Source organism: Pan paniscus, chromosome 3 (genome assembly GCF_029289425.2).
Source record: "Pan paniscus chromosome 3, NHGRI_mPanPan1-v2.0_pri, whole genome shotgun sequence".
Classification (NCBI taxonomy): Eukaryota; Metazoa; Chordata; class Mammalia; order Primates; family Hominidae; genus Pan; species Pan paniscus.
In genome coordinates, this window is record NC_073252.2 from 32,442,982 (window position 1) to 32,453,263 (window position 10,282).

General features: G+C 33.8%; 1 long non-coding RNA gene across 1 annotated transcript in view; it reads left to right on the forward strand.

Annotated features, from left to right (window-relative positions):
* The window catches only part of LOC103783027 (uncharacterized), a 224,557-nt gene extending 215,293 nt beyond the window's left edge, over nucleotides 1–9,264 (forward strand). Inside the window, exons 5-7 of the long non-coding RNA XR_608526.5 lie at nucleotides 5,126–5,223; nucleotides 8,164–8,300; nucleotides 8,745–9,264. This is a non-coding gene — a long non-coding RNA (uncharacterized LOC103783027). The remainder of the gene's footprint in view (nucleotides 1–5,125; nucleotides 5,224–8,163; nucleotides 8,301–8,744) is intronic.
* The last annotated feature ends 1,018 nt before the right edge of the window (nucleotides 9,265–10,282 follow it).

Genomic DNA, 10,282 nt, shown 5'->3' on the forward strand with positions numbered 1-10,282 from the left:
AACTGGAAGATATTATACTAAGAAATGCTTTGATGAGAGGGTTTGTAAACATCCTTGAAATGCTCAATGGTAGCTGTCTTCTGTGAGCCAGAGATTACTGTGGGATGCTATAATAAAGTTGAATTTTCTGATCTCACTGGGCATGAGGATAATAAAGTAGTAGTGGTGGGTGACGGAACTTAACTACCAGAGATAAGGTAGAAGGAATTATTACAATAAGCCATACACAGAAAATGGTGGTCAGAATTTGTGCACACAAGTATCTGTGGTGTTGGGTAATTTATCACAATATTGCTAGAAACAAAATAGAACATCAGCTACTAATATGCTGCTTGACATATAACAGCAAAACTATATCCACATTAAGCAGGTAGACACCTAACTCAACTCACTGTTATGAGGATAAATGGCCTCATACTAAGTTTCTAGGCATTAACCAATTCACAGCTTTGGATTGACCTGACCTTGGGCATACTGGGTCTTTTTGAGAAAAGATCTTACAACATAGCAGCTGATGTACATTGTGAATCTTCCCTCAAGCTTTCCCAAAAGTGGCCTGCTGCTGTTTACCACGATGAAAGTAGTATCCATACCAGCAGTGGTTTGTATTATTTTGGTTCTTTGCCCAAAGTAATTTTCAGAAATGTATACTTCATCTCTCCTGGGTTGCTGTGGGCTATGTCTCTCTCCAATAGCTCCTTTGCTTTTGCCTTTCCCATGTTTGGTAACAGCTTCTCTTTTGCTAACCCTGCTATACTGAACTATTCCCTGTTGGTTTTCTTAAATCTTGCCCACATTAAAAAAATTATTTTACTAAAATCTCCTTAAACTAATTACTCTGATTATAAAATCAGCTTCCATAAGGAATCTTGACTAAATGAACTTATCATAATAAACTTATAATTATCAGCAAGTGTTAGGCACACAAATATGAGGGAAGGCATTCTTACTCAACAAGAATGTGACAGTAAATTGGGTTAACCCTTATTTATTTATTTTTTTTTGAGATGGAGTCTTGCTCTGTTGCCCAGGCTGCAGTGCAGTGGCATGATCTTGGCTCACTGCAACCTCCACCTCTTGGGTTCAAGTGATTCTCCTGCCTCAGCCTCCCGAGCAGCTGGGAGTAACTACAGGTGCCCACCACCACACCTGTCTAATTTTTGTATTTTTAGTAGAGACAGGGTTTCACCATGTAGGCCAGGCTGGTCTCTAATGCCTGACCTCATGATCTACCCGCCTTGGCCTCCCAAAGTGCTCGGATTACAGGCGTGAGCCACTGCACCCGGCCTCCTTATTTTTATTATAATTATTAATATATATAGATGTCTTTGGGATTGTTGAAAATTCATTATATCTCTTGACCTAGGTGTTGCTTTGAATATTTACCTATTATTGAGTATTTTTTTTGACAGCCAAGATTTAATTTATTTAATTTTTTTTCAAATTTGGGGATAGATATTACAGAAATTTGTTTTCTTCACCACATATAATTAGCTTCTGGCACAAAGAATGTTCACCTGGAGCTTCCTCGTATTTTGCTGATTTGGTTTCTTCTCATCTGAATGCTCCCTTCTATGCCTCTGGTTTTTATGTAGCAGTTTTCACCAAGGCTAAGATGGAGGCTTCATTGAAAGACAGATCTGTGTCCATCTTGCATCAAAACTACCATAGAACATTGATTTGTTCTGCTTTATAACTATTTGGGGTAAAAATAGTGATATGTCAAAATATACTGTGAAGAAATGTACCTTGTACATTGATATATTAATAGTTGTCATATACATTTTCATAATTACTATCATGGAGAGCATGATTCCAGTTTTCTATGTATGTGTACTGCAAGCCAAACATTTAACCAGGTTAAGCCATTCACAGTGAACCAGGTAGTAATTTAGAATGTGTTCTCAAAATATTACAAAATTTAGACATAAAAATATTCCACAATTTAGAATGTGTTCTCAAAATATTACAAATTGTAGATATAAAAATATGACACCAGCCTTTTAGTGCTGGATGTAATCAAATTTTTAGCTTTGTTGTTTTTGCTATGGTAGGTACTAGAGATACAAAGATAATTATAGCATAGTCTCTATTTTTGTGAATTAACAAGAAATAGGCTCAAAATTTTCTTTTTCACAAACTTGTATCTTCTAATTCAGCCAACACATACAAACACAGTTGGCCCTTGAAAAACTTGGCTTTTTCTATAACAACAATGACATCTTCAATGGTGTAACCCTCCAGACTTTCAACATATTCTCTCTATTGGAGTTCTGTTTTGTATCATTGACAATTCCTTTTCATAGAGTAATCCTTAAAGGTCTTTATGACACCCCGATTTAGAGGCTGAATTATAGACATTGTCTTTCGTGGCAAGATCACTTTGATGCCTTCAGTTTTGAACTCATGAAGTTGTGAGTGACCAGGGTCATTGTCCAATATTAGAAGCAATTTTAAAAGGCAGTTCTTTGCTGACAAGGTAGGTTCTGAATTCAGTAAGAAAGCATCAGTGGAGCCAATCTGGAAAATGTATTCTCATTGTCTGAGAAACATGTACAAACAAAAGATTAGCAATTGGCATTTATCATTTTCCTTCAAGGCTTGGGGGTTAGCAGCTCTACAAATAAGAGCTGCCCTAATCATAAACTCACCAACATTTGCACAAAACAGTAGACTTAGCCTATTCCTTTCTGCTTTAAATCCTGGTGCTCACTTCTCTTCCTTACAAATAAATGATCTTTGTGGCATTTTTTTTTTTTATAGAATAGAGCACTTACTTCATTAAAAACCTGTTCAAGCAAATATTTTCTCTTCAATGATTTTCTTAACGGCATCTGGAAATCCATCCGTTGCTTTTTTGGTCAGCAGAAGCTGCTTCTTCTGTTACCTTGACATTTTTTAAAAACCAAACACCTTTGTAAAAGTATTAAACTATCCTTTGCTGACTAAATTCTTCACCTTTAGATTCTCATTTTCCTTTTGTTTTAATATAATGACTTCAAATTTTTAAAAACTCATATTAGAGTCTATAGGTATGTCTTTCTTGTAGCAATATTGCCCCCATGTAAAAGCTGCATTTCCAATATGAGATAAAAAGGTATTTTATTAAAAGTGCAAGGTTTTTGTGCCTGGGGTATATAGCTGCAGTGATGCCTTCAGAAATTTTCTTTTCTTTTCTTTTTTTTCTTTTTACAATACTCCCTATGCTGGATTCATTTATCTTGAAATGGTGTGCTATCCCAGCTGCAGATATCAATCTGCAATACATCTCAAGCAATTCAACTTTTGCTTGTTATGTCATGACTTCGCTTCTACATTACTAGCAACACTTTGTATGGGTCTCATGATGTTATTCAAGGTTGATAATATTACTCTAAACATGGCTAAAAATACACAATAACCATGAGAAATCACTTTTTACTATGGCAGGCAAATTACTGGAGAGACAAAATGGTCATGCAGAGATGATGAGTATCACAAGATGTTTTAAGCAGATACTCTCAACATTTGAGCTCATTGTAATAGCAACAGGAAGTGGCTACAAAGTTATTAGAGCAGTACAGTATGTACTACAGTGAATCTGATGCAGTTATGATGTAATACTGCATCTTTACATTTGCTTACATTTCTTTCAAATGTGAATGGCCTGATAGACAGTTTGTAAGTATTTGTGTGTATAAGTTTGATAAATTTTAACTTTTTTAAATGTGTGTGTGTATATTTTATGGTAATGATACAAAAACAGTAGTATCTACGTATATTTTATACATTCCCGTCATACCTTTTTCTGATTTTTTTCAGTATTTTTACACTACATGGTTTGTGAGTTTTTTAAATTGTTGCAAAACTCTAAAACAATTTTCAAAATATTTATTTTTAAAAAAACATATAAATGGACTCATGCAATCCAAATTTGTGATTTTCAAAAGCCAGCTGTGTATATGTCCTAATGAAGATTTATAGACTTTGAAGTTCAATAATATTGAATCTTGTTTTAAATTTTACCTTTGTTTTTCTTTTACATTTCTTGACTGCCCTGAGTTTTAGATTGCTCATGTTTATGAAGAAGATACTCATTCCTTAGTTTGCTGTACATTTTCAGAAAAAGAAACAATGAGGATAAAGCTCTTAGAACCTTGTCAGACACAATAGGAGTGCAGAGGAGAAAAAAAAAATGTCTTTTTTACTACATTCTGAGGTTCAGTTGCCGGGCTTGTACCGATAAATTAATAAAAGGTAAATTAATAGCATAAAAGTCTTATGTGGCTCACACCTGTGATCCCAGCACTTTGGGAGGCTGAGGTGGGTAGATCATGAGATCAAGAGATCAAGGCCATCCTGGCCAACATGGTGAAACCCAGTCTCAACTAAAAATACAAAAACCAGCTGGCTGTGGTGGTGCATGCCTGTAGTCCCAGCTACTTTGGAGGCTGAGGCAGGAGAATCGCTTGAACCCAGCAGGTGGATGTTGCAGTGAGCCGAGATCATGCCACTACACCCCAGCTGGGTGACAGAGCAAGACTCCATCTCAAAAAAAAAAAAAAAGGTCTTATGTATTTTATTAATATTTTTATGTATATGAGAGTATCACCAAAAGAAGAAAAAACCTACAGAAGTATTTGACTCAGAAACATATATACCATTTTAACAAAAAGTGATAAACTGTGGAGAATTTACTAGACAAAAGAAAGGGAAGTTTGAACTTCTGAGGTTAGTAAATTGTGAGAAGGTCAATATATGTGGAAACCAATTAAAGATAAGGATTATTTTAATAAACTTTCTTTGTGCAGACTAATTCCAGTACTAGCTTCCTGTCTTCTCATGGTCACGCACCTCCTTGTAGACAGGATTTGTGGCAGTCCTCATTTCCTAGAAGTTTCTACTTTTAGTAAGACAAGGAAGGTCCCAGAGGTTTTTTTCTCTATCTTTTGATTCTCAGTTACCTTCAGCTCAAAATAATTTATATATTAAGGTGACATATTTTAAGGTAGCATGTTCTGATATTTTTTACTTCAATTGAATTTAATTTTAATATATGCTAATGTGATACCACCATATAATTATTTTAATATATTTTCTCTGATTATCAAAAGGAATTAATTTTTTTTTTCACTCTGTCATCCAGGCTGGAGTGTAGTGGTACGATCTTGGCTTACTGCAACCTCCACCTCCTGGGTTCAAGCGACCCTGTCATCTCAGCCTCCTGAGTAGCTGGGGTTACAGGTAAGTGACATGATGCCCAACTAATTTTTGTATTTTTAGTAGAGACGGGGTTTCACCATTTTGGCCAGGCTGGTAGCGAACTCTTGACCTCAAGTGATCCGCCTACCTTGGCCTCCCAAAGTGCTGGGACTACAGGTGTGAACCACCACAGATGGCCTGGAATTAAAGTATTTTAGTTTATTTAATGGACATTTAGATTCTTTCTTCTGTTCATATTCTATTTTTGGAAACTTTTTCTTGATTTATAAAAATTTCTTATATATTTTGGGCACAGTTTCCCTTTTACATCACCTAAACTATTAGATTTTTCTCTCTACAGATGATAAATAGTATTTATAAGAGAGCAGAATTTATCACTGATTTTTAAAAATTCATATAAATATGTTTATACATTTTCTGTCATGAAATTGTTGTTTGAACTAAGCTTCAGTTTTTAAATCTATAAAATGCAGAGTTTGTATCAAATTATTTCAAAAGGCTAAATCGTGATGATAAAATACTGTTTTCTAAAGTATTAGAGAAATTGCAATTTTTATACGGTCTTTTTCATTTCAACAGCAACCAATGCTACATCTACTAAAGTTATGCCAGAGTACATTTTGTAAACAGGGTGTTTTAGCTCTAATTTTTTCATACTTATAAAATGAGCATGGAAATATAGTAAAAATTTTAGGAAGAGATGAGCTTTTTTTTTCATTTTTCCAAAGTTATTAACAGATATTAATTAACTGATTTTACAGAGGAAAAATGTTTTTTAAAATCCTATCATATAATATCTAATTATTATTGAATTCAGAATTATTAAAACTTACTTGAAGTAGAAATATCTTTAAAAAAAACTAGCTTATTTCCAATAAATCATCACAGAATTAGTGTATTGGAAATTTCTGCAACATATATTTTCTTTTATAGGCTTTAACATATACTGCTAAGAAACAGCAGGAGACCTATCAGAACTTGGGCTCTTCAAAAAACAGATTCTGAGACATATATTTGAGGGCAGGTAGTTTGTGAGGGAGAGCTGGAGATATCATAACTGTAAAGATTGAGGGAAGCAGAAATGGAAAGAACAAGAAATTAAGCTGCAACTTGGTTATAACAAGCACCCAGCAGATCACATGATAATACTGGACCTGGGCTGGTCCTTCAGTGATATCCCAAATTGGAATAAGGAGAGCCAGATTTTGTATCTCTCCATTGACCAGGCGTTTGAATGAGGACTGAAGAACTTAACCATGACTAAAGCATTTTCCTCTGTATTGAAGTGGGATTCAGCTGTGAGTTATCAGCAGTCATATTTTGTAGTCAGTGGAGGAATGAGAGCCTCAGTCCTGAGGAGGAATCTGGCCAGTAAATCTGCTAGGTGAAAGCACTAGAGTTGTTCCATGCAAAGATAGATGGCTTTTTATTGGTTTTGCTTTTAATGCCATTCTTCTGTAGAGGATCTGTTAAAAGAAATAAGAATTATTTAAGTATTTAAAATGGGGACAATCAGACAGGGTTGAATTTTAATCATATTTCTAGACGTGTACATTTAGCCAAATGATTTAATTTTTCTTAGCCTCTTTTGTAAAAATAATTCATTATAATATATACCTTAGAATATTTTTAAGATGTTAAAATAAAATGGTGTATGTAAAACTCGGCCAAGTGGCTAGAAGTTAATTTGTACTCTATAAATGGTATCCTTAATAAGATATTATAAATTGAAGAAGAAAATTAACTGCCCAGCTATACCATGTAGCTAAATTATAACAATGCTTCTTAACTTTTTACTGACCACTTACTATGTGCCTGGCACCAAGCCAATTGCTCTACACATAATTTACTTTATAATCACAGCAACCCTAAAAGACAAATATTTCTGGTTGTTTCCATTATTCAAATGAGTAAACCTTGGCTCCCATTATTCAAATGAGTAAATCTTGGCTTCCATTATTCAAATGAGTAAACCTTGGCACAGAGGGATGACAAGGTATCACATCTTAGTAAGTGGTGAAGACTGGGCAAAAATTGAGGCCGACTAACCCCAGAGCTGATAAGCCCATGTAAGAGTACATACATCCTTTTACTGTATATTGAGCTTGTTACAAAGCCTTATAAAATGGGAAAAGGTGATCTTATGAACATAAATACTTGCAAAAAATTAACTGCTGTGATGACTTTGGCCTGGCTAGCAAGAAAGGGTAGCAGAAGCTGTAGAATATTTTTATATCATAACATTAGGAAAGCTATAAACTAAAAATACATTTGCATGGTAAATGTGGGGAAAATAACAAGAAAGATGCAATTACACATGATCTTTTCTGGCTACCAGGATTACCGACTTCTTTTAGCATATACAGAGAAGTCACATGAAAATGGAACTTTCATTGAATAATTTTCATATTGGACTACTTGTTTGTACTCTCTCTACCTGAAAGGGTTTTATGAAGACTTTCCAAAGGGTAAATATGGAAGCAAGAATAGCTTTAATAAAATAAATTTCCAGATCCTTAACTTCCTCAACTACTCTTTCTTTCATTTTATCTTCCCAAACAAACTCATGACATTGGCTGCTTCTTTCCCACTTCTTCTTTTACGACTGCTTTTCTGCCACCATTCCTGCATCATTGTTTCTAAGCAAAAAAGCATTTCATGGTACCAATCAAATGGAGGGTTCTAAATATTGGTATTGATCTCAGGAAGTCAAAGAGCCTAATTACTGAGTAATAAACCCTTTAGTAACTCAAACGTTTACATTTTTGGTTTTTTTTTTAAATTAAAAGAGAACCTAATCAATTTGCCGGCTGATAAATCCTGATTGTTCATGATAAATCGCTGTCTCATTTTTGCCCTAAACCTCAAAGAAATTCCAAGTTTTTGCTCTTTACCAAGAACTAAATAAGTCTCAGAACTTTTAAGTTTAATTTTGCTGTATTTTATTTCATTTTTTCCCAGAGCTCCTTTCTGACAACTTGCAATTGATCCAACATTTGAAACCTTATGCAGGAGCCGGACAGCTTGGTTTTGAATTATAATCTTACAAATTACTGGCTGTGTGTTAAATCTTGAAATTACTGGCTGTGTGACTTTGCGTAAGTACCTTCACTTCTCTGTGCCTTAGTTTATGTTATGTAAAAGGTATGATAATAGTATCTATCTTGGAATTTAGTTTTTAAATATAAAATGTATATATCTAAAACAGCGGAATAAGTGTCAGCTACCTTTATTACCATTGCAATTATTATTATAATTATTTGTATATGTTGGGCTCATAAAGCCCTTAGGTTTGCAAAACTGTCTGAGAAGGTTTGCTTTTCTTTGCATTCATTGGGAAATTAACTTTTCTACACAATAATGTTTTTAAGGCATGGACCTGTAAAATGTTTAATTGGTGTGGCTTCAAAGTATAGAAATTGTAAAGTAGGAAATAATTATATACAACTATCAAACCAATAATAAAGGTCAATAAATATTCAAACAGTATTAATATAATTTTCTTTTGATCCTGTTCTTTATTTTCTTTAACTCTTCTCCAGATGAAGAAGAAAATGCTTTGTCAAGAAATTCTTTTTTGGACTGAATTCATTGTTGCAAAAGATAGTTATTTTGGAAAGAAATTGCTTTAACAGTTTTGCCTGCTACACAATGACTTGTATGAATACATCCATAGGCATAGCGATAGAATAATGAACAGAAAAATTAAGAAGAACCTGAAATTAATAAATACCTAGGTATTTGTCAGGTGAGTTATGGATGTTGGCAGTTGATGGGTTATGTTACAAAGCACATAAATGCTATATTTGCATTAGTGTACCATTTAGCAGCCATACTCCAGCAGAGTCCACAAGTATATGAGCATGAAGTCCCTGAAGACATTGGTAATTGATTACAATCAATCTGTAAATGATATTTAGATGATCTTTATGAATTGCTTTCCTCTTCTCATCTTTCTTGGTGTATCGGTGAAGACTCTAAATGATTGAATTGAATGACTTTAATTACATTACTCAACGACTTTAAAACAAATTTAGTTTTCAGTAAACATAAATGTGTATTTGTCTGGTTTCTGAACCCCTTACCTCTAAAGAAATATGCCTCAAAACACCATATTCTAATAGCATTTATTGGCCTTTAATGTCTAACACAATACATTGCTGTGTTAAATTGTTTACAGTTTTCAAAAAGCATATTCTTTCTCTCTCTCCAAACACACACACACACATACACACATCTACACACATGCACACACACTTTATTCCCTGAGTACACTTTTCTCATGAGCCACAATTTTAATGAAAAGTAGTTTTCTTCAAGCTGGAAAATTGCTTAGAAAATGCTAGTTGTCTGGTGAATATTTAGAGTGCACATCGTTCATTTTACCTAACTCTATGTTAAGAACATTATATTGGGATACTTTTATCCCTGTCCTTTAAAATGTCATTTCACCTCATTGAAGGAACAGAAAAACCCATATAACTTTCAATTTCTCCTACAACTATAGAAAAATAACTTGTTTGGATTAATACTAATTTTAATTAATTAACTTGTTTGGATTAATATTAACTTTTAGCAAATATCTAATAGCTGCCAATTTTTTAATTGTTAGAGTATACAAACAAAATACAATGAAATAATTAACCATTATTCTACTTAAGGTTTTGTAATTAACTATAAATGGATCACTCTGGGCTTGATTGTTAGGAGTCAATTCACTCATCTGCAAAATGTACATCCATTAATAATCGCAAAAGAAATCTGAGTAAAGTCTAGATTCCTTCTATTGGAAATAATTCTCCAGGAAGAAAATATGATCAAATGCTAGGGTGCTAGGGTTGGTATTTTGTCTGTGGAGACTGAGATAGAAGTGTATAAATGAACCTTTAAACACGGCCAGGGACTGGCCATTACACCATTACTCTATTTCTTCTATTGGTTCAGCACCTCAAATTTTACTATAGAACTAGGCTAATAAGGTTCTAATGTCCAAAACCACACAGATTTAGAACCAAAACAAAACTTTTGTTCTTTTTTCAATAAAGTACCTCAGGTATTTGCTAAAATGCATATTATCAGG